The sequence below is a fragment of the Schistocerca americana genome, chromosome 7 (assembly GCF_021461395.2).
Source record: "Schistocerca americana isolate TAMUIC-IGC-003095 chromosome 7, iqSchAmer2.1, whole genome shotgun sequence".
NCBI lineage: Eukaryota > Metazoa > Arthropoda > Insecta > Orthoptera > Acrididae > Schistocerca > Schistocerca americana.
In genome coordinates, this window is record NC_060125.1 from 558383028 (window position 1) to 558405975 (window position 22948).

General features: G+C 46.0%; 1 protein-coding gene and 1 non-coding gene across 2 annotated transcripts in view; both read right to left on the bottom strand.

Annotated features, from left to right (window-relative positions):
- Positions 1–22948, bottom strand: part of LOC124623087 — a 398296-nt gene that overhangs the window by 344708 nt on the left and 30640 nt on the right. The window lies entirely within an intron of this gene.
- Positions 5473–5547, bottom strand: Trnas-cga. The gene has a single exon. It is a non-coding gene; the product is annotated as a tRNA-Ser (tRNA).

Genomic DNA, 22948 nt, shown 5'->3' on the forward strand with positions numbered 1-22948 from the left:
GACACCTAAAATCGCAAAACCCGTACTACAATAAGAAAAAATATATAAATTTGACTGTAAGACCAAAGTGCTGCATATAGCCTTCCGCAGAATAAAACAAGGAAAATATTGGTGTATCACTTTTGCTATACGTTTATCGGTTCGCTCGTAATTAAAGTGTAAATTCGAGTGACCATAATAAAAAATCCTATAGTAAGAGGAGCCGTCAGGAATCTAATCTGATCAGTTTAAACAAATAAAAATAAAATAAAAACAAATGATGTATACATAACATAATTATGTAATATACATAACGGTATTACTATGAAGAACAATATCCAGTAGAGACGAACTCCGATGCAGAAGCGCTGAGTCAAGCAGGTCGAGCCGCGAGCTGTATTACTGCGCGAGCTAAGACCGCAGAGACCAGAGTGACACCTGAGTTGCTTTGCTCAACGCTCTGGCTAGAGTCGAGAACGGTGGGGTGAGCGTTGAGCGGGCGAGTCCCGAGGGTGGGGGGAGCGGTGAACGGCCACCACTCACCCGCTCGGAGGCAAATCGTCCGTTCTCTTGCGAGCAGGTTGTTGCAAGTAGTTCTTATGTTCTCCGCTAGGAGGCTCTCTGTCCTGTTGCTCTCATCAACTGCCCAGAGGGCAGGACGTGCGACTGAAACGATCGCCGACGGAGTGCTACGCTAAGTTAAGGTGCGCCAGACACTGCACGCGACAGAGGAAGCACAGAGTGGGCACGGCATATGTGAAACACAAAATCCAATGGGGCACTGCACAATGCAGGCAGCCAAGGCAGAAGCAGGGTAGAGGCCGGCGCTGGCTGTGTTGTGTGGCGTGCAGTGTGCTCTGAACAGCAGAGGCCCCACTGGTGTGCTCCGACTCTCTCTCTCTCTCTCTCTCTCTCTCTGCTGTGGGAAACGTTTGGAGCTACCGTTCTTTTTTTCTGAATCACTGATTGTTCACTCCTTTGAAAGATTCAACTCTATGAATTAGTTCAGGAGCGAATCCCCCATCTCTAGTTCCGTGCTCCCTAAGACGCCGATCAATTGCTTCGAACGTCTTCCTGTCGGGACACCTTCGTTCTGGAAATCTGTCTCGATACAAACGTACCGCGCCACGGCTATTGCCCCGTGGTAATCCATACATCAAATGGGCATCTACCGACTCCGCATTTGTAAACACGTTCGTGATGAACACTAACCTGTTGATGCTACGTACTGATGCGCTTGATGTTAGTACTGTAGAGCAATGAGTCGCATGTCAACACAAGCACCGAAGTCAACATTACCTTCCTTCAATTGGGCCAACTGGCGGTGAATCGTGGCAGAACAGTACATACTGACGAAACTAAAATGAGCTCTAACATGGAAATTAAGCGTTTCTGGACACATGTCCACTTAACATCTTTTCTTTATTTGTGTGTGAGGAATGTTTCCTGAAAGTCTGGCCGTACCTTTTTGTAACACCCTGTATAGCATCAGATATTTTTATTATCTTATTGTTTATTTACACTTACTGGGATGATATTTGTGCCTGCACGGCGCAGTGGTTGACGCAACTGTGGTACGGAGAAGCCCCTAGTAGCGCTTATGAGACACATTTTTAATTCTTTGCATCAAAGCCGATAGTTATTTGTTTCGGGCTTTGCTCATTTTCACGAGTACGTATTTTCCAGTTGGGATATGCTTGGCGTGGAGAGCTCATTTATATTATCACACTTGAGACGTATTTCAGATATTCTCACTGTGTTCTCACAATATTCTCGAAAAATTAACGCTACTCGGCCCAAAGCTTGTAAGCGAATGAGCTCCGTAGCTGAACGTAGCGTTTCTCAAATCGTCGATGGCCCAATTAAAGCCACCCCGGGAACTTTGTGTGCACTGCCGAGGGCTGCTCGAAGGTAATACGAAGTCCTGGCTATTTTGATTGGATAGCTTCTTGGAAATGTATTCGTAGAGTCCTCGTCGATACTGTTAGTACAATCCTGTCTCCGAAATTTATTTGCAGTCTCAATCTATCCTCCAACAGCCGGCCGGGGTGGCCGAGCGGTTCTAGGCGCTACAGTCTGGAGCCGCGCGACCGCTACGGTCGCAGGTTCGAATCCTGCCTCGGGGATGGATGTGTGTGTGATGGCCTTAGGTTACCAGAATGAGATTTTCACTCTGGAGCGGAGTGTGCGCTGATATGAAACTTCCTGGTAGATTAAAACTGTGTGCTGGACCGAGACTCGAACTCGGGACCTTTGCCTTTCGCGGCCAAGTGCTCTACCATCTGGGCTACCCAAGCACGACTCACGCCCCACCCTCACAGCTTTACTTCTGCCAGTATCTCGTCTCCTACCTTCCAAAGTAGGAGAGCTTCTGTAAAGTTTGGAAGGTAGGAGACGAGATACTGGCAGAAGTAAAGCTGTGAGGGCGGGGCGTGAGTCGTGCTTGGGTAGCTCAGTTAGTAGAGCACTTGCCCACGAAAGGCAAAGGTTCCGAGTTCGAGTCTCGGTCCGGCACACAGTTTTAATCTGCCAGGAAGTTTCGGTCCTTAGATTAGTTAGGTTTAAGTAGTTCTAAGTTCTAGGGGACTAATGACCTCAGAAGTTAAGTCCCATAATGCTCAGAGCCATTTGAACCATTTTTATCCTCCAAAATTTGTACTATGCCCTTACTTTTCGTGGCTTTTACTAAAATAATAATAATATATTGGACATTATTTCGATTTATTTGCAGCGAAAGTAAATTAAAAATTGAAAACAAGGCAAAGATTCCTCATAGGGACTCGACACGTCTAGCTTCGGATTACCGCTCTGTACTCTTTTCGCTGCGCCCACCGACCCATGGAAGCTATGCCAACATAAATGGCTCACGCCTTATCTGACTCCCGCCGGAATTACTATTTTTTCTAAATTCTCGACCACCTAGACTTCCAGTTCTGTCACTACCATCTCTGGCAAAGTCCTGCTTACAGCAAAAGTGTGGACAAAATCGGTGATAAGGAGTTAGCGCGGTCGCCTTGTGAGAATGATCAGTAGCTGAAGTGGTCGCCGGTCGGAGTGGCCGTGCGGTTCTAGGCGCTACAGTTTGGAGCCGAGCGACCGCTACAGTCGCAGGTTCGAATCCTGCCTCGGGCGAAATGGTTCAAATGGCTCTGAGCACTATGCGACTTAACTTCTCAGGTCATCAGTCGCCTAGAACTTAGAACTAATCAAACCTAACTAACCTAAGGACATCACACACATCCATGCCCGAGGCAGGATTCGAACCTGCGACCGTAGCAGTCACATGGTTCCAGACTGTAGCGCCTAGAACCGCTCGGGCACCACGGACGGCCCAGAATGTCGGTAATGGGAATTGAGAAAAAGGGTTTGACGACCCCTGGCTTAGAGAATCGCCTTACTCACTATCGATTGCATCGCTTGGTGTGCTAGGACAGAACGCCGGACAGTACTTGTTGCAGAAGCAACCGAAATACGAATTCGTAGAGCTCCGTGCACATTTAATGGCAGCTACTATAATACGCCCACTCCATTCCTCAACAATTGTTTTAAAATATCTGCTTGCCAATATTCAGCAACAATGAAGAATAATCCGAGATACAAGGAAGCTGATTGTTACAAATGGTTCAAATGGCCCTGAGCACTAAGGGACTCAACTTCTGAGGCTATCAGTCCCCTAGAACTTAGAACTAATTAAACCTAACTAACTTAAGGACATCACACAGATCCATGCCTGCGGCAGGATTCGAACCTGCGACCGTAGCGGTCGCCCGGCTCCAGACTGTAGCGCCTAGAACCGCACGGCCAATCTGGACGTCCTGCCTCGGGCATTGATGTGTGCGATGTACTTAGGTTAGTTAGGTTTAATTAGTTCTAAGTTCTAGGCGACTGATGACCTCAGACGTCAAGTCGCATTGTGCTAAGCGCCATTTGAACCATTTGAAGCGGTCGTTCGCCGTAGTGTACCGAATAAGATGCAGCCGACGTTCATACGAAACACAGTGTGATTTGAGACCGAACGTAATTTGAACGGACAGCTGATGCATTGCGTCGGAGCCGCTCCCAAGAGGCGGGCTGGTGCCCGTGGCCCGGAATGCAGTGGTTTGGTATGCTGGCGGCGGTCCCGGCGCATCCGTTAGGCCCCGTCCGCTTCGTCGTGACGCGGTTCTTCGGTTGGAGGCGCGTCTCCAGTTCACTTTTCGCTTCAAACCCTTGTTTCAGATGGAGACCGTCAAACCTGTTAATCACGGATTTTGACGATTCTTAGGTATGTTGTAAAAAGTCCTGTCCTGAGTACCTCGTTAACAGCTTTTATGCTACCGACCCCAGTTTCCCAGAAGATCGCAGCTGAAGCTTTATTCGTACCTTCTACGGTCGTAATTTTCTTTCTATTGACAAGTGAGCGTGGCGCAGCGGCTGAGGTTCACAGTTGCCACGCAGAGGCCAGTCCTGTGATTACTTTTACAGGCAGGTTAATACTTTCACGAAAAAATTCAAAATTATCTTGAATTGCTAGAGATTAATAGCGAAATCACTTCGAGGGATAGGGACTGATGACCTTAGCAGTTAAGTCCCATAAGATTTCACACACATTTGAACATTTTTGAACTTAGAGGGAAAATTCCATAAAAATAAATTCTTTAATTCTCCATCAGTTTACTGCACCTGCTTTCACAAGAATGATGAAGTTCACGTCGTTCACGTCGAAGTTGGCCGAAGAAAGAACAGTCTTTTTGCATAGAAACGAACTGTGTTTTCCGGTATCTCTTCTGAAAAACCCGCGTGCCTGCAAGATAGTAACTGCCATTAAATGTACACGGAGCTCTACCAATTTGTATTCCGGTTGCTTCTGCAAAAAGTGCTGTCCGGCGTTCTGTCCTAGCACAGCGAGCGATGCAATCGATAGCTAGTGAGGCGTTTCTCTAAGCCAGCGGTCGTCAAACCCTTTTGCTCAAGTCGCATTACCGACATTCTGGGGCGGAACCGCGGGCCGCGCATGTGCCGATCTTATTATTACGTAGTAACCTACACAAAGTAATATGTTATGAGGCCTTAAATAGACTAGTGTTAGTATTGGTACGAAACGTTGGCCGCCGGCCCCAAAGAACTGACCGTTAAAAGTCGGCACCATTCAGAACACCTAGTGTCGACTGTTCTCTGCTTTAGATTCCCGCTGCCCTCAGAAACCCGAAAGTTGTGACACTGTAATAGCGCATTATTGTCTTCTCTGTACGAGTGGATGATTAATTGATTAATAACAATATGTGTGCTCATATTTAGATGTATTATCCAATACGAGAAACGTTCATAAATTTTTACTAAATGTTTTGAATGTCATTTTTCTTCTAATCATTGCGATGTTGGAGTGTTTTTTAACGGCTGATGACTGCTGTACTAAGCTTGTATGGCGATCATTTGACTGCATCAACAACTACTAGAAAGAGAAGATAAGTATTTCCAGAATGAGATTTTCACTCTGCAGCGGATTAAAACTGTGTGCCCGACCGAGACTCGAACTCGGGACCTTTGCCTTTCGCGGGCAAGCGCTCTACCAACTGAGCTACCGAAGCACGACTCACGCCCGGTACTCACAGCTTTACTTCTGCCAGTACCTCGTCTCGACGAGGTACTGGCCCGCGAAAGGCAAAGGTCCCGAGTTCGAGTCTCGGTCGGGCACACAGTTTTAATCTGCCAGAAAGTTTCAGAAGATAAGTAGTTGTTAGCATCCCACTTAGTAAATAAATCGACTTCATTTATTTCTGGTACGATGGACGTGGAAGAATTGTGGGCAAATTTTAAACACATTGTAAATCACGCATTGGACAACTATGTGCCGAAAAAGTGGGTTACGGACGGAAAAGACTCACCGTGGTTTAACAGCGCAATTCGGAGAATGCACAGGAACCAAAAGCAGATGCACTCGCGGTACAAGAAAGATCGGGAGAACGAGGACAGGAAAAAGTTAGTAGAGATTCGTGCTGCTGCAAAAAGAGCGATGCGCGAAGCATTCAACCACTACCACCGTCACACCTTAGCAAAAGATCTTGCTGAAAACCCAAGGAAATTCTGGTCTTACGTAAAATCGGTAAGTGGGTCGAAGGCTTCCATCCAGTCACTCACTGATCAGTCTGGCCTGGCAACGGAAGACAGCAAAACGAAAGCTGAAATTTTAAATTTAGCATTTGCGAAATCTTTCACGCAGGAGGATCGTACAAACATACCGCCGTTTGAGTCTCGTACAGATTCCCGTATGGAGGACATAGTGATAGACATCCCTAGGGTTGTGAAGCAGCTGAATGGGTTGAAAATAAATAAATCGCCAGGTCCTGATAGGATTCCAATTCGGTTTTACAGAGAGTAATCTACTGCATTGGCTCCTTACTTAGCTTGCATTTATCGCGAATCTCTTGCCCAACGTAAAGTCCCGAGCGACTGGAAAAAAGCGCAGGTGACGCCTGTATATAAGAAAGGTAGAAGGACGGATCCTCAAAATTACAGACCAATATCCTTAACATCGGTTTTTTGCAGGATTCTCGAACATATTCTCAGTTCGAATATAATGAATTTCCTTGAGACAGAGAAGTTGCTGTCCATGCATCACCACGGCTTTAGAAAGCATCGCTCCTGCGAAACACAACTCGCCCTTTTTTCACATGATATCTTGCGAACCATGGATGAAGGTTATCAGACGGATGCCATATTCCTTGACTTCCGGAAAGCGTTTGACTCGGTGCCCCACTGCAGACTCTTAACTAAGGTACGAGCATATGGGATTGGTTCCCAAGAACGTTAGTGGCTCGAAGACTTCTTAAGTAATAGAACCCAGTACGTTGTCCTCGATGGTGAGTGTTCATCGGAGGTGAGGGTATCATCTGGAGTGCCCCACGGAAGTGTGGTAGGTCCACTGTTGTTTTCTATCTACATAAATGATCTTTTGGATAGGGTGGATAGCAATGTGCGGCTGTTTGCTGATGATGCTGTGGTGCACGGGAAGGTGTCGTCGTTGAGTGATTGTAGGAGGATACAAGATGACTTGGACAGGACTTGTGATTGATGTAAAGAATGGCAGCTAACTCTAAATATAGATAAATGTAAATCAATGCAGATGAAGAGGAAAAAGAATCCTGTAATGTTTGAATACTCCATTAGTAGTGTAGCGCTTGACACAGTCACGTCGATTAAATATTTGGGCGTTAACATTGCAGAGCGATACGAAGTGGGAAAAGCATGTAATGGCAGTTGTGGGGAAGGCGGATAGTTGTCTTTGGTTCATTGGTAGAAGTTTGGGAAGATGTGGTTCATCTGTAAAGGAGACCGCTTATAAAACACTAATACGACCTATTCTTGAGTATTGCTCGAGCGTTTGGGATCCCTATCAGGTCGGATTGAGGGAGGACATAGAAGGAATTCAGAGGCGGGCTGCTAGATTTGTTACTGGTAGGTTTGATCATCACGCGAGTGTTACGGAAATGCTTCAGGAACTCGGGTGGGAGTCTCTAGAGGTAAGGAGGCGTTCTTTTCGTGAATCGCTGCTGAGGAAATTTAGAGAATCAGCATTTGAGGTTGACTGCAGTACAATATTACTGCCGCCAACTTACATTTCGCGGAAAGACCACAAAGATAAGATAAGAGAGCTTAGGGCTCGTACAGAGGCATATAGGCAGTCATTTTTCCATCGTTATGTTTGGGAGTATGTATGTAGATGTAGATGTAGATGTAGATGTTCTAGACCTATTACTCCGTACAGCTACATCTAACACCGCCGCCTTCACGATCCCTTATTAGACTGGTGTAAAGATTCAGCTTTGGAACTCTTTGTGATTTATCTTAAGGTCCATCTATGCTGTGCCCTGTTCTTCTTCACATCGAACTTCTTTCTTCCGCGAAGATTTTTATAAGTGAAGTGACTATAAAGCAAAACACTCATTTTCTATTTAAATAAAGCGTAAATTGGTCCCAGTTAACTGCGTATATTGTCACAAACTTTCATAAACGGTTACACGTTACATGGGAAGTTACTACTCCCAGAACCAATTAATATTGCTGTCCCAAAGACATCTCATTAACATGTCTGTATAGTATAAAACAAGAGTCGCTTATATACATCGTATTCGTCATCCTTGATGTTGGAGGTCTTCCATGGTACCACAGCTCCTTCGTTCCTGCTTGCTTCACGGAAATCACAAATGCTCTCCAGCAGGTAGACCTAGCATCTGTCGAGTAATACTTTCCCACAGTACGTGGCCCGAGGTTTACTCAATAAATGCCATCACACACATCTTTACTTTGAGCTCCATATTTCACGTACGTGATACATGCCCTTCCATGAATAGGATAAAGTACAATGGAGAGCCAAAGAAACTGGTACACATGCCTAATATCGTGTAGGACTCCCATGAGCAAGCAGAATTACCGCAGCAGGACGTGGCATGGACTCGACTAATGTCTAAAGTAATGCTGGAGGGAACTGACACCATGAATCCTGCAGGCTGTCCATAAACCTGTAAGAGTACGAAGGGGAATTCTCTTCTGAACAGCACTTTGCAAGGCATTACAGATATGCTCTATAATGTTCGTGTCTGGGGAGTCTGGTAGCCAACGGAAGTGTTCAAACTCAGAGGTGTGTCCCTGGACCCGCTCTGTAGCAATTCTGGGCATGTGGGATGTCGCATAGCCCTGCTGGAATTGCCCAAGTACGACGGAATGCACAGTGGACATGAATGCATGTAGGTGATCAGACAGGATGCATACATACGTGTCACCTGCCAGAGTCGTAGCTAGACGTTTCAGGGGTCCCACTTCACTCCAACTGCAAACGCCCCAGGCCATTGCACAGCCTCGACCAACGTGAACAGACCGCTGCTGACATGCAGAGTCTATGGATTCATGAGGCTGTCTCCATACCCGTACACGTCCATTCGCTCGATACAATTTAAAACGAGACTCGTCAGACCAAAGAACATGTTTCCAGTCATCAACAGTCCAATGTCAGCATTGACAGGCTCAGGCGGGGCGTAAAGCTTCGTGTTGTGCAGTCATCAAGGGTACACGAGTGGGTCTTCGGCTCCGAAAGCCCATATCGGTGGTCTTTCGTTGAATGGTTCGCACGCTGACACTTGTTGATGGCCCAGCATTGAAATCTGCAGCAATTTCCTGAAGGGTTGCACTTATTTTCAGCGACGTAGGAGATTTGATGTTTTACTGGATTCATAACATTCACGGTGCCCTCGTGAAATGGTCGTACGGAAAACTCCCCGCTTCATCGCTACTTCGGAGATGCAGTGTCCCATCGCTCGTGCGCCGACTGTAACACGACGTTCAAACTCACTTAAATCTCGATAACCTGCCATTGTAGAAGCAGTAACTGATCTAACAACTGCGTCAGACGCTTGTCTGATATGGACGTTGCCGACCGCAGCGCCGTATTCTGCCTGTTTATGTATCTTTGTATTTGCATACGCAAGCCTATACCAGTTTCTTTGGAGCTTCAGTGAATTACAACAGTCTAAGTTTAATTTCATATTCTTTGCTACAAAATTGTGTCGCATTGGAAAATGACCGTCTCAGAAATGCGCGTTGACGAATCTATGTTACTTCTGCTTCAAAGTTTACCCCACAGAAAATGATCGGTGCGAGTCCCACACGCCTCTGCATTGTCACTACTGGAAGAGAAAAAATAAAATATTTCTCCACACGTCTTCGAACTCCTCAGTGGCCACGTTACTTACCGCTCTACCTCTGAGGTACGGGCCAGATTCACCAGCATTAGTCAAAAATTAATCACATCTTAAAACATTGGTATTTGTTTCAGTATATTTGTTCCTTCCTGAGTAGAAAAACTACCCTCTTAAGAAACTCGTAACGTTGTTGACCTTTTTGGATTCGGCTGTTATTTGCTAGATGGATGTCATTATGAAATGCAGCTGACACCCAAACCTCCAGATTTCAGACACTCAGATCGGTACCAAACATTGTGTATCGATACAGTATCAATCAATGAACCGATTTAGTTCGTGCTGTGTGCTGCCGTCCAGTAGAACATGCGTAAACTGTGATTGAAAGTAACACCAGAACTACGGATCACAAAAATGCGTATCTGTGCGTGCGATTTATGCAGACCACCAAGACCGTCCGTGGGTGAGTAGAGACCCGCTTTGGGTCTCATGTATGGTTGTTGGATGTGCTGTCCGCCCAGACTTCGTATTGATGGCCGACAGTGCTCGACTTCATAAAGCACGAATGATTGATGTTTTCTTGGGAACGGAAGATACCGCACTAATGGCGTGGCCTTCTCGTTTTCCCGATTTGAATCCCATAGAGCACGTCTGGGATGCACTTGGGAGACAGGTTGCATCACGTCAGTCTCCAAGAGTTGGGAGAATCTCTGAAGGAAGTCTGGGTGTTATTGCATCAACATGACATCGGTGACGTATTTCACAGCATGTTCCGTCATTGTCAGGTCTGTATTGCTGCGAGAGGTGGTCACCCCATAGTGAGCACAGTAACCAGTAGTCGGAATGTGTGAGCAAATCTGTTAAGTTGGAAAAACGAAGAACATTTTCGTCTATGGTTACGTATGTTGCAGCCGTTTACGTTCTGTACTCTTTATATTGTTTTTACTCTTCTGTCAGCTGTTTATATTGTTTTGCGACAAAATAAACGCAACCTTGCAAAATTTACTTTTGTTGCTTTAATTTTGGACACCATTGTAGTTCGTGTTATGTGCTGTCGTCCCGCAGAAGGGCGTAAACGATAATTAAAAGTAACACCAGAAGTACGGAGCACAGGAAAGTGCAGCGTGTTCTGAGGCGCATTGCCACGGTTCGCGCGGCTCCCCCCCTCGGAGGTTCGAGTCCCCCTCGGCATGGGTGGGTGTGTTATCCTTAGCGTAAGTTAGTTTAAGTTAGGTGGTGTGTAAGCCTAGGGACCGATGACGTCAGCAGTTTGGTCCCATAGGAACTTACAACCACCACAGGAAACACGTATCTGCGATTATAGTTTTGTAGATCTCGCGTGGTGAGTAGGTAGCCGTGAGGCCATCGTGCCCAAAATAAAAAAAAAAGTTTTCATAATCGGGGTATGAACCCAAGACCATTGGTACGTTGATTTACGTACAGTCACGCTTTTGATGTGCTCCGTAGTTCTCGTGTTGCTTTTAGTTAACGTTTAAGCCCGTTCTGCTGGACGACAGCATATAGTGCAAACTAAATCGAAGTTTTAGTTGATACTCTGTCGAAATACAGCGTTTGGCACAGATCTGAGTGTCTGACATCTGGATGTTTGGGTGTTAGAATGAAGACCATAGTCTTCCAGTGTTTGATAATGACAGCACTTACCTATTGCCAATAAACTTTAAGCTTAATTTCAAATCTTTTCTAAGCTCTTTCTCGCTTACATGCTAAACGTCAGGTATTAACTCATTTGTAAAGTAATCAGAAGTCTGAAGCCGTTTTATACATGGGAGTCTCACTCTTCACAGAATAGAGCATTTACTGGTTACGTAAAGATAGTGTAAAGTGCTTGCTCCTCTTCTAGCAGCCGTTTGTCATTCGTCGGTGGAGCAACGAAGGGCAACAAGCCGTCACAGAAAGATCACAGGCCATTTCCGTTTTCATAAAAATTGCTCGCACAGCATAAAGCGTAGCGCATTGACTTGTGAGCGTGTAGCCGTATCCGGATAGAATCCGCGCTACAGATTAACGACCGTTGGACTGGGACACCGACTAATCTGCGCGCGGTTTTCCATCCTCGTTTAGGTAAATGCTGAGTTGTGAGAAGATCTCTGCCGCACAAAATTCGAGACACAAACAGCAGGTGCACACAACTTCCCTCTCTTGGATAACTGGAGACTGTGCAGGAGAAGAGTACGGCATCCGGCCACAAATTAAAGTAACATACATTTGCCAAACCATACAGGTATTGCGATATGGACGCTATGAAGGGTCGTCAGACAGAAGCACTTATTTAGAGGTCCATAACACTGACATCGATCTGTTGTAGAATTATGGTACACGTTATATGCTCGCCACTTATGACCTTCGTGGAGTATGAAAATATCCTCTGTAGGAATCCACATTGATTCTACACACTGAAACCTTGTGATACTCAGCTCGCTTTATTTGGCCATGAGATCGGCAACCCACAGACAATAGTGGCCGTGTTGATGTGTCCCTTCACTTATTCAAACCAGTGAGTACAGTTCTGCAGTGTAGTTCAACGAACGATGTACGACATTATACCGAGTATCGGAACAGATTTGCGTCTGCATTTAGAACTTCTTGCACTGAGGAAGGACGTTTCAGTACAGCCGAAACATCGGTTTAATCGTTTTATTTTAAAGTATTTTATACAGTGACGTGCTACAACACCCTGTAGAATTTTAATGATCTCGATACCAGTCACGGAAGCCTACGTAGTTATATGAGGGCTATTTCTGTTTATAATATACATTCTAAGACAATAATAAAAAAAAACGACGCACCACGAAGGAATTATCCGAATAGTACGGAAATCTGTAGATGTGATGTACATGCACAGACAAACAGTTATTACAGTTTCAAAAAAAAATTGACACCTGATTCAAGAAACAGAGATTCACAAACTGAGCAAGTCAGTAATGCGCTGGTCAGTCCCTTACGTAAGCTTGGCATCGATTCGTAGACTTGTTGGGTGTCCTCCCGAGGGATATTGTGCCAAATTTAGTCCAATTGGCGCGTTAGATCGTCAAAATCACTAGATGTTCTGGAGGTCCCTGCCTATAACGCTCCAGACGCTACCTCGCTGCCCAAGGTAGGGTTTGCCAAGCAGGAAGGCAATCAGTACAAATTCTCACCGTGTTTGGGCGGTGATTATCTTGCTAAAATACACTACTGGCCATTAAAATTGCTACACCACGAAGATGACGGGCTACAGACGTGAAATTTAATCGACAGGAAGAAGATGCTGTGATATGCAAATGATTAGCTTTTCAGAGCATTCACACAAGGTTGGCACCGGTGGCGACACCTACAACGTGCTGACATGAGGAAAGTTTCCAACCGATTTCTCATACACAAACAGCAGTTCACCGGCGTTGCCTGGTGAAACGTTGTTGTGATGCCTCATGTAAGGAGGAGAAATGCGTACCATCACGCTTCCGACTTTGATAAAGGTCGGATTGTAGCCTATCGCGATTACGGTTTATCGTATCGCGACATTGCTGCTCGCGTTGGTCGAGATCCAATAACTGTTAGCAGAATATGGAATCGGTGGGTTCAGGAAGGTAATACGGAACGCCGTGCTGGATCCCAACGGCCTCGTATCACTAGCAGTCGAGATGACAGGCATCTTATCCGCACGGCTGTAACGGATCGTGCAGCCACGTCTCGATCCCTGAGTCAGCAGATGGGGACGTTTGCAAGACAACAACCATCTGCACGAACAGTTCGACGACGTTTGCAGCAGCATGGACTATCAGCTCGGAGACCATGGCTGCGGTTACCCTTGACGCTGCATCACAGACAGGAGCGCCTGCGATGGTGTACTCGACGGCGAACCTGGGTTTTCGGATGAATCCAGGTTCTGTTTATAGCATCATGATGGTCGCATCGGTGCTTGGCGACATCGCGGTGAACGCACATTGGAAGCGTGTATTAATCATCGCCATACTGGCGTATCAGCCGGCGTGTTGGCATGGGGTGCCATTGGTTACGCGTCTCGGTCACCTCTTGTTCACATTGACGGCACTTTGAACAGTGGACGTTACATTTCAGATGTGTTACGACCCGTGGCTGTACCCTTCATTCGATCCCTGCGAAATGCTACATTTGTTGAGGATAATGTACGACCGCATGTTGCAGGTCCTGTAGGGGCCGTTCTGTATACAGAAAATGTTCGACTGCTGCCCTGGCCAGCACATTCTTCAGATCTCTCACCAATTGAAAACGTCTGGTCGATGGTGGCCGAGCAACTAGCTCGTCACAATACGCCAGTCACTACTCTTGATGAACTGTGGTATCGTGTTGAAGCTGCATGGGCAGCTGTACCTGTACACGCCATCCAAGCTCTGTTTGACTGAATGCCCAGGCGTATCAAGGTTGTTATTACGGCCAGAGGTGGTTGTTCTGGGTACTCATTTCTCAGGATCCATGCGCCCAAATTGTGTGAAAATGTAATCACATATCATTTCTAGTATAATATATATGTCCAATGAATACCCGTTATCGTCTGCATTTCTTCTTGGTGTAGCAATTTTAATGGCCAGTAGTGTACAAGCCCAGGATGGCTGGTCACGAAGGGCAGCAAAACAGGGCGTAGAATATCGTCAACGTTCTGGTCTGCTGTAAGGGTGCCGCGGATGACAACCACACGGATCCTGCTGTGAAAACAAGTGACACCGCAGACCACTGGCGGATACATATTGGGGGCGCGCGTCCGCATTGCCACGCGCATCGCTCCGCCAGCCAGCCCGCACGCTATTCATTCGTTCCTTGCGTCAGTCCACTCGACTGAATCGAGTCATCGAATAGTTGTACTTTCCTATGAAGCATTATCATTTAAAATTCAACACACGTTTGCTCTCACAACTGCTGAAACATGGCGGTAATGATCTGGCACGTAAATTGAATCAGTGCTTAACTGAACTACCGTTCTCTGAAGAAGAATCACACTTTGTGATCAAAAAGAGAGTAATGGGGGAGATTCTTCAATACAAGCAAACGAGCATAGACGCCTTAATGTTCGTGATTCTGTTATGCAAGCGTTGTCTGTTTGTCCTAAATCTGACTATCCTACTTTGCACACGCGATACAAAATATTTGCTTGTCTACCTGTATCTACTGTTACAGCAGAAAGAAGTTTTTAAACATTGCGGCGTACAAAGATATGGCTGAGGTCGACAATGAAGGAGGATCGACTTAATGGATTAGCTCTGTTGAACACTCACTCTCACAATGATTGCCCTATTGACGACGTAGTTAACCAGTTTGCCAGGAAGAATAGGTGCATCATTCATCATTTCATCATTTAAGGATTCATCATTTAAGGAAGAGAACGACAATTGTAACTGTTTTATATCCTAAGAAGGCATTGTATACGTGTATAATCAGTTTAAATGAAACGTTCTTAAACTTTGCGTGTGACTTTATAACACGCCTGGGAGTACGAATGGGTGGGGTACTTTAAACTGACTTCTCGTTTCGTGGCCGTTTCTTGACCGTGCGCCCTGTCCACACCACGTACCTGATAATCCCAAGGCGGCCGTACTGCTCTGCTCCACACTGCTGCTGGCTTGCCTGAAATTATCTATTGAATTACGCAAGCGGGTTTAGGGGAGCCACTCAACGTTAAATCACAACACTGTCCTATGTCTGGTATGAACATCTATATTCTGAGACGATATGGAAACCACAGATTGCACTTTTTACACTCTAAATCGTAAATGTTTATCTCAATTAACAATCTTGATGATTAACAGTCCAAAATATCATTCGGACGAGCGTACGCGTAACCGACACGACGCGGGTGATTGTTGATGATGCGGAAGCCGAATGGTCGCACGAAAGTTCTTACGCTCGTCACATATACACAGATATCTGGTACCAGTCCTCCTTGGCACTGGTAATGATATTTTAACACTGTTCGTAAAGTTAATGTTTTTTAGTTCTCACTTGTACGAGCTTGCGCGTAACTGTCGCGACGCGGCTGATTATTGATAATGCGGAAACGATGATCGGACGCACGTCCTCAGCTCGCTACAAATCACTGGCACTTGACTGGACTCCTTACGGTAACTATTTTTTTTTACTGATTCACATCAGTTCATTCTGGGAGACCGAACACGGCGCGGATGATTGATACAGTACGGTACGACACGCAACGAGAGGAGACACAAATACTTATCAGCAGTGCACATTTTTAAATTATTTCTTGACGCACTTTCCTCTGAACCATTTCCATATTTCATCACTTTACTATAATAGCCCTTATAGCAACACTTCAACTTCCATACTAACAATGCTTCTTACATGCAGAACTATCCACAACACAACATAACAGTTCGGTGTCCCGCGCACGACTCTCTAGACGCAGCTGTTCGCAAAGATACTCCACAACTAAACCAGTGATATGACAGTACACTTACAACTTGATTATTTTGTATTACGGTAAAAGTAAAGGTAGCTCAAGATACCTTTAGCGCAGCCTCTTTGAGGTTTTCCGGTATCGGCCACTGCCCCAGACAGTCACTCCTGCTTGTCGGGCCGTTCGGCGGGCGAGGGTCAGGTTGGTGTCCCACCGCTGTCTGGGGCGCCTCCAGACACGTCTTAGGCCTGGAACCTCGTTGAGTAGAGAACGGTTACATTCACTGGTGAGTCTTGTGTAGAACTGGGCTCAGACGACCAGCGAAGACGTCCTGGCCCGCTGTGCGATACCAACCCGACCCTCGTCCGCCATACAGCCCGACAATCAGGAGTGGGTGTCTGTGGTGCCGTTTCTTTTCATACCAGGACTCCTTTGGTTTTCATCTGCGGCACCCTTACACCCAAGCAGTACGTCGACGAATTTGTTGTCCTTCACGGCGAGCCTTCCCGGGCCTATATTTCAGCAAGATATTGCGAGAGTTTCTACTGCTTTTCTTCGCGCTTGCCAAGCCGTCCCTTGACCAGCAAGGTCGCCGGATCTCTCCCCAGTTGAGAATGTTTGGAGTATTAATGGCATGACCCTCCGAGCATCTGTGATTTGGACGATCTAACGCCCCAGTTGGGCAGGATTTGGCACGATATCCCTCAGGACGACAACTATCAATCGAGACGAGGCCGCACAGCTACTTGCGTAAGGACCAGAGGCGGACCAACGCATTATTGAACCTCTTTCTCTCGAATAAATCATCAATTTTTTTCTGAAACTGTAACAATTTGTTTGTCTGGACGTGTACAACACATCTACCGATATCCGTCCCTTACGGGTAATTCCTTTGTGCTGTGAAGTTTTTTTTTTTTTTCGGAGAGCATGTAAATGACTTAGTGATAACAACCTGCTTACTGCAGCTGAAAGATCTGCCGGGCGAATTCTATTTTGCGAGCTCCCAACAACCGATAAAATTGTACAAACATCGAGGCCTTTCAATCGACCAGCCTCAGAAGTAGATTGTAGGCATATGAGTTGGTCATTTGCTACACCCTGTAACAGAATTCGTGTGGGAAGTGGTGCATCATGTCAAGACTTTTGAGAAGTTTCCCTCCTGCAGATACTGTAAAACGCCTGTCACTGTGGTAAAGTAGCTAGCGCTTCAGCCGGCACAGTACGCTCCGACCACAGCCTACCTTCGACAGATTACAGAAAGACAGACTCGTCAGTTCTATACTGGACAAATTCCCCTTTCAAATGATGCTGGATGTCGACTCTAGCATCCCCAATAGCTAAGAGGACGACCGCACATTATGGTGGGGAATGGTCTGTAACGGCATGTATTTAATGCTGGCAAAATTGTAAACATACAAAGGGTAAATAGAAAAATGTACATCCTTCTCTTCTTCCACATCCCAGAAGCACCCCTCTGCGGGAACTATACAACACGATTGTTGTAATTTAAATGAAAATGAAGGATCGTAAGGATCAGTAACGTGTGTAACAAGACCCAGAAGACGAGTAGAAACGACTTGGTTTGACTTGGCCTGGCCCCTATTGACAGCGAGTGTGGAGTGTGTGTGTGTGAAAAGCAGAATGCGCCATGGCCGTGGAGTACTCTCTCCTGGCGAAAGCACGCCCATGGCGTCATCCGCGCTCAGCGACGGCACCGCTGCTGTTTGATCGCTACTTGGCGCCCTCTTTGTCCCAGCAGAAGTTGAGGACGAGTATCGAGGCAGCTATCACGCCTACAAATGAAGTTTCGGGATGAAACGGAGATGCACTTACCAACTAAATCTCTCTGGACTTGACTGCCATTCTATACTCCACAAGCATCTTACGATGTAAGATGGGGGGTACTCCTGGAATCAGTTCCTCATTTGTGTCAAATAAGCCAGAACTTCGAAAGATTTCTGTGTCCCTTCAATAAAGATGTCGTGGGGTTGCCGCGACTGGAGAAAAATTACGTGATGTGTTACTCCGATGGCTAAGTAGAAAATGATTATTGGCGGATCCGGAAATCAATATTCGACACCGGTACACTTGAAAAATAGTCCCCTTAAGGGTCGCTAGCCTCGCTTTGACCCCCAAGAAAAATCAGTGTTCCACAATCAGTGATTAATGCCCTGTAGCTGTCTAACTACAAACATAAAGACTTCGGTATCCGATCACTGGACTGGAAAATGCTCCACACTAACGGTCAGTACACCGCCTATATCCGGTTCCTGGCAGTTTCCACCGATAGCATCCACAAAGATAAGACGGTATAACGGTTTAAAGTCAATAGATCAAGAAGTAGCTCAAAAATTTCACGCAGTTTTTACGGGAACAGCTGTGTTTCATTGGCTGCCTGCCAAGTGTGCCTCTTTCAATAAATACCAACATCAGCTAATTAATGTCTGCACGACTTGATACGAAGTCTTTGCCAATCGAGCAAGTACACACTATCTAGAACGCAATATTCGCCTAGAAAATCGCAAAACGACAAATCAGAATTACGCGCACGCGCACTGGTCTCAGTTTCTAATTCTTGTACGCTTTCCATATTGGACAATTTGCTTTCTCGATCAGTGAGAGGAAGAAAGACTGTAGATAAGCCGCTATATCAGCTCTTATTCCTGTGCTTTTCTCGACGTGATCACTTAGCGATAAATGCAAGGGTTGGACAAAAATATGGAAACACCGCGAGAAAGGCACACTTGTATATATATGCAAACGCTAGTCAAGCATTCTGGCGGCGCTGTCCTATTTGACCATTAACAGCACCTGTGCAATGTCCTCATTAACTTGCAAGTGTCAGTCGCGTTGAAAACAGTATTTTGTTCAGTTGTGAGTGCAGTATGTCAGAACTTAGTGAATTCGAGTGTGGACAAACTGTTCGTGCTCGTATGATGGGTCCTTCAGTAACAAGGGGCACCGTATCGAAGATTTATACCGCATGCAGGGAATGCCGGTAAACATCATTCGCTAAGCCACAACGCGAACGAAAGTGTGATTGTGACGGACGGTCTTTGAAGAGGATTATGACGAAAAGTAAGAGGACGACAGCTGCAAAAGTCACTGCAGAACTGAACGCCGCACTCACGAAGCCTGTCAGCACCAAAACAACACGAAGGGAGTTCCATATTCAGAGAATTGCAGGGCGGGTTGGAATTTCACCAGTGATGCAAATGCTCGTAACAGGAAACGTGGTCGCGTGGTCCTGAAACAATAAAACCTTCACTATGCAGCAGTGGAAGAAAGTGATTTGGTCAGATGAATCTTGTGTCACACGGTGTCCAACTTCAACGGAGTTTACGATCCAAAAGTGAAACGTAGTTGCGCTTTGGGGCAGCTGCGTCTCGGTATTCCATAGGCCTCATGCTTGCTCTGCGAAGTCGCATTACTACCAACGATTATGTGATCATTTTGGGTGAATGAGTGCATCCCGTGGTACAGTGTGTGTTCCAAAACAACAGGACCTTTGTTCACACAGTTCGCATCGGCCTGGACTGATTTGTTGATGACGAGGATGAATTATCTCATCTCTCCTGATCACGACTGTCACCAGGTCTCAGTATTATTCAGCCTGCCAACGATAGCTGAGCGGTCAGCGCGACAGAATGTCAATCCTAAGAGGCCGGGTTCGATTCCCGGCTGGGTCGGAGATTTTCTCCGCTCGGGGACTGGGTGATGTGTTGTCCTAATCATCATCATTTCATCCCCATCGACGCGCAAGTCGCCGAAGTTGCGTCAGCTCAAAAGACTTGCATCCGGCGTCCGGTATACCCGACGGGAGGCCCTAGTCACACGACTTCTGTTCTTTTCAGTATTATTCAGCCCTTGTGATCTGATTTGGAGAGCTGGTTGCGTGATCGCTATCCACCCCATTTCGGTACTTGTCACTACTTTGCAGGAAGAATGGTATAAGATGGCCTTGAAAACCATGCAGCACCTGTACTCATCTATTCGACACGACGGGAAGCTGTTTTCAATGCCAACTGTTTTCCTGAACCGTATTAGGCACGGTGGTGTATGGTATTTGTGGTGCTTTCATACATTTGTCCAACGCCAGTAGGTAACGTTCTCCAGGCATTCACCAAACCCAAACCTTTCCATCGGATTGCCACAGGATACAGCGTGATTCGTGACTCCAGTTCATTCGTTTCCAGTCATCCGTTGCCCAGTAGCATCGCTCTTTACACCATCTCAAACGGCGCTTAGCACTGGTTATAGAAGTGTGTGGCTTATGAGGAGCTGCTCGGCCATTCTTTTTAGCTGCCCAGGCACAGTCATTGTTCTAGCTGGACTGCTGGTAGCTCTTTGGAAATCACAAATCATTTCTTCCACTGATTTCGTGCAGTTTTTACAACCATCCCCGGCATAGTCTCGATAGTCTCCGTCCATCGGTAACATGAGGTCTGACTGGACTCGGTTAAACTGTGCCTGTTCACGTTTGCACTTTGCAATCACATCGTCAACAGCGGATGTGTTTGAAAAAACAGACACTTCGATCGATCCAACGGCCGTACAACTTGTCATTCATCGCATTTGGGCAACGAAATGTGTCAATGGTAACAGCCGAAAATTTTTACGGGACTAGGACTCAAACCCGAATTTCCCGCTTTATGCGAGCGGTCGCCTTAATTGCCTCGCACAACCGAGCACGTTTCCCTTCTCACCCAAATCCCCACCCTGTTATTCGCTACTGGCGAAGCAGCACCTTCCCATGAACCCCTTACTCCCAATCACTGATTCCCATAAGAGATCAATCAGACATTATGGTTGTCTGCACTGATATACAGGGTGGTCCACTGATAGTGACCGGGCCAAATATCTGACGAAATAAGCATCAAACGAAAAAACTACAACGAACGAAACTCGTCTAGCTTGAAGGGGGAAACCACATGGCGCTATGGTTGGCCCTCTAGATGGCACTGCCATAGGTCAAACGGATATCAACTGCGTTTTTTTTTAAATAGCAACCCCCATTTTTTATTACATATTCGTGTAGTACCTACAGAAAAATGAATGTTTTAGTTTGATCACTTTTTTCGATTTGTGATAGATGGCGCTGTAATAGTCACAAACGTATAAGTAAGTGGTATCACGTAACATTTCTCCAGAGCGGACGGTATTTGCTTCGTGATACATTACCCATGTTAAAATGGGCCGTTTACCAATTGCGGAAAAGTCGACATCGTGTTGATGTATGGCTATTGTGATCAAAATGTCCTACGGGCGTGTGCTATGTATGCTGCTCGGTATCCTGGACGACATCATCCAAATGTCCTGACCGTTCACCGGATAGTTACGTTATTTGAGGAAACAGGGAGTGTTCAGCCACGTGTGAAACGTCAACCACGACCTGCAACAAATCATGATGCCCAAGTAGGTGTTTTAGCTGCTGTCGCTGCTAATCCGCACATCAGTAGCAGACAAATTGCGCGAGAATCGGGAATGTCAAAAACGTCGGTGTTGAGAATGCTACATCAAGATCGATTGCGCCTGTGCCATATTTCTATGCACCAGGAATTGCAAGGCGACGACTTTGAACGTCGTGAACAGTTCTGCCACTGGGCACAACAGAAATTACGGGACGATGACAGATTTTTTGCACGCGTTCTATTTAGCGACGAAGCGTCATTCACCAACAGCGGTAACGTAAACCGGCATAATATGCACTATTGGGCAACGGAAAATCCACGATGGCTGCGACAAGATGAACTTCGGCGACCTTGGCGGGTCAATGTATGGTGCGCCATTATGGGAGGAAGGATAATTGGCCCCCATTTTATCGATGGCAATCTAAATGATACAATGTATGCTGATTTCCTACGTAATGTTCTACCGATGTCACTACAAGATGTTTCACTGCATGACAGAATAGCGATGTACTTCCAACATGATGGATGTCCGGCACATAGCTCGCGTGCGGTTGACACGGTATTGAACAGTATATTTCATGAGAGGTGAATGGGTCGTCCAAGCAACATACCATGGCCCGCACGTTCACCAGATCTGACGTCTCCTGATTTCTTTCTGTGGGGAATGTTGAAGGATATTTGCTATCGTGATCCACCGAAAACGCCTAACAACATGCGTCAGCGCATTGTCAATGCATGTGCGAACATTACGGAAGGCGAACTATTCGCTGTTGAGAGGAATGTCGTTACACGTATTGCCAAATGCATTGTGGTTGACGGACATCATTTTGAGCATTTATTGCATTAATGTGGTATTTACAGGTAATCACGCTGTAACAAAAAAATGGTTCAAATGGCTCTGAGCACTATGGGACTTAACTGTTGAGGTCATCAGTCCCCTAGAACTTAGAACTACTTAAACCTAACTAACCTAAGGACATCACACACATCCATGTCCGAGGCAGATTCGAATCTGCGACCGTAGCGGTCGCGCGGTTCCAGACTGTAGCGACTAGAACGGCTCGGCCACTCCGGCCGGCAAATAGCAAAACTCATTTACAACTCTAAGTGTCTAATTTCCTAATCTAATACCCTCAACAACGCCCGATATAATTCGACTACATTCCATTATCCTCGTTTTGCTTTTGTTTATGTTCACCTTGTATCCTCCTTTCAAGACAATGTCCATTCCGTTCAACTGCTCTTCCAAGTCCTTTGCTGTCTCTCACAAAATTACAATGTCATCGGTGAACCTCAAAGTTTTAATTTCTTCTCCATGGATTTTAATAACTACTCCGAATTTTTCTTTCGTTTTCTTTACTGCTTGCTCAATATAAAGATTGAATAGCATCGGGGATAGGCTACAACACTGTCTCACTCCCTTCCCAACCACTGCTTTCATTTCATACCCCTCGACTCTTATAACTGCCATCTGGTTTCTGTACAAATTGTAAATTGCCTTT